Here is a 2,920-nt window from a genome sequence, read left to right as displayed (position 1 = left end):
CCTGCAGCCATGCTGGGACAACAGGGGAGGCAGAGAATGGGACTGGTGTGTTGTGGAGACGGGGAGGGCGACACATGCACACAAAACAGCCTGAGCAGAACTCATGCAGCCACTAATGTGCACAGGAATCCCTGAGCTTGCAATGATATCCAACCGGCAGCACAGAGCTCAAGGGCTGCAGCACACACTTTTTTTTCATTTCAGGGCACATTACATTGACTTACATTTATTTTAGCTACAACCAGGACCTGCCTAACCCTAAACTTAGCCTAAATCAGAATCAGAATCAGAAATATTTTATTGATCCACTAGAGGAAATTGCTTTCGGGTACAGATGCTCCCAATCAAAAGTCTTAAAAGAAGTAAAAATATATAATAAAATATAAAGTATTAGTATGAAAATGAAATAAAATATAACACAAAAAATAAGTACACATTCTGCTGTTGTATGTTCATATACAGTGCCGTCATAATAATAATACTAACATTTAATTTTAAAGCTGCAGGGTGGCGCAGTTGGTTCGCATTGTTGCCTTGCAGCTAGAAGGTTGCTGGTTCGCGTCCTGGTGGGGGCACCGGGATCTTTCTGCGTGGAGTTTGCATGTTCTCCCCGTGCGGCATGGGTTCTCTCTGGGTTCTCCGGCTTCCTCCCACATAGTCCAAAAACATGTTGAGGTTAATTGGTGATTCTAAATCGTCTGTAGGTGTGAATCTGAGTGTGCTTGGTTGTTTGTCTCTAAGTGTAGCCCTGTGATAGATTGGTGACCTGTCCAGGGTGTCCCCTGCCTTCGCCCTAAGTCAGCTGGGATAGACTCCAGCCCCCCATGACCCTAGTGAGGATTAAGCGGTGTATAGATAATGGATGGATGGATTTAATTTTAAACCTAAACCTTCCACCAAGTCCAAAAAATGTAATGATTTGCATTCTGAGAACTTAAATTTTATCCCCAACAAATGTGTCTCCACACCAGAACACACACACGGTGAAATCAGCACCGATGGTTTTATGTTTCAGTCTTTAACAGCTCAAACAGACTGAAATGAATAGTAACACATTTTGCTCATCTAATAACATGAAAAAAAAAAGGCTTCTGGGATCAAATTTTCCACATTTACTCTCGCACTGTGACGACAATCCTCGATTTCTCGGAATTTGCGTTCTATTGGGCTCATTTGATTCGTAATATCCTATTTCAAACAAACAAACAAGTTACTGTGGATACGGCACGTTATGATTATTGAAATTATTTAGAACGGTACATTATGAGGATTTTTTTTTTGCTGCAACCAAAAGACTTTAATTACAGATATCTTTCCCCTCTAGTGTCTTATTATTAAATGTAGGGGTTTTTATCATATTTCTCATTTCATTTCAGTGTGTTTGCAGTCTGCCCGCGGCCAACATAAGGATCTGTATTAGAATAAGTCTTCCGCTGCATAATTACTCCAAATAATAATGGGTTTAGCGAGTTTAGTTGTGCGGGTCATTTGCACAGTAAACACAAAAATATGCTGCTTCTGCGAGTCTATCCCTTCTCCAAATATTTGAACAGATGGAACGTGAAAATATTTATTTTCCTTTGGTTTTAAAATCTGTTGCTGCTTTGGGAAAGTTGTTACACATTCAAATCCAGGCCAAGAGAACAGTTTGAGGCTAAGGTGGCTTTTCTTTCTGCAATATGTTGGTGAATTATCATTTGAACAATAAGCAGAGATACTGAGAGTTGATCAGTTTGCTAGAGAGGCTTTCAGACAACCACGGGAAGCTGAAATTATTATAAAATATAAATGATTTGCTTTCATATAGAGCCTTTTAGCCCTTGCAATAGAAAGCACTTTTTAGTGTTTCTCATTCATTCATTTGCACTGATGCTCACAAGTGCAGCCAATGAGGGCAACTGGTGGTTCAGTGTCTCGCCCAGGGACACATCTGCATGCAGATTGGTCGGGGATCAAACTGTCCAATTGGTACAGAAGAACAACATGAGAAAATTAATCGCTTTAAAATTAGACATGCTTTTACAGGGTTTTTGAAAAGCTGTAACAAAACTCTTTTATTATTGATGTATTGATGAGTCATCTATAAGAATGACTCTGCCTTTTAAAGGTCATCAGTACTTGCTCTGCCTTCGTGAGATGCTGTTTGCTGGAATATTTCTTGTGCTGATGAGCATCTGGACCTTTTTTTTTTTTTTTTTTTTAAAGAAAAGTTTGTTGTAGCTTCTTATATGACTAAACAGATTTCGACTTTTTGGAAGTTTCTTCATCTCTTTTCAAGGACAAATAACAGTAATGAGTGGTGCACAGACAATATTGACTATTTTGAAAGACATTGTGACATAACAGGAGAAGCACAGGTGTATTATCAAAGGCGGCGTGCTGGCTTACCCAGACACTTTCTGAAACAGAATCATTGTTAATAATATTGGTAACATCTGTGCTTTTCTTGCTGCGACAAGTCAGAATAACTTCTCTACCCAGTGCTAGAAACACTTGTACATTGTTATTTCTAAGGATGCAGCTTCACATTCTGGTTTCATGTGTTCACTGTGTACCTGTAACCAAGTCCACGGTGACAACCTGATACAGTACATGTAGAGACAGGAAAGTAAGATATCATGTCGATGTTAGATCTACCTCACACTTTTAACCAGAGGAATTTGAATTTGTGTAACCAGAGCTTTGACTGGGACAGAAGAACCTCAGTTTGGACAATGAAATTCTAACCGAATGGGGCTTCGCCTCCAGTTCTGAAGCCGTCCACTAAGCTCACATAGCGTGACGTCGTCCCTTTGTGGATTCTTAATCAGACTTCATGTGACAGGACAGACGCTGAGTTCAGCGCGCCTTCCTTTGAGCACATCATGTGATATTATTTCTTTTGCTGGTAAATGAGATTTAGATTCATCATAAATGACTT

This window comes from Stegastes partitus, unplaced genomic scaffold (genome assembly GCF_000690725.1).
Source record: "Stegastes partitus isolate 25-593 unplaced genomic scaffold, Stegastes_partitus-1.0.2 Scaffold382, whole genome shotgun sequence".
Taxonomy (NCBI): domain Eukaryota; kingdom Metazoa; phylum Chordata; class Actinopteri; family Pomacentridae; genus Stegastes; species Stegastes partitus.
The sequence above is the reverse complement of the archived record's forward strand: the minus strand, read 5'-3'. Positions refer to the sequence as shown.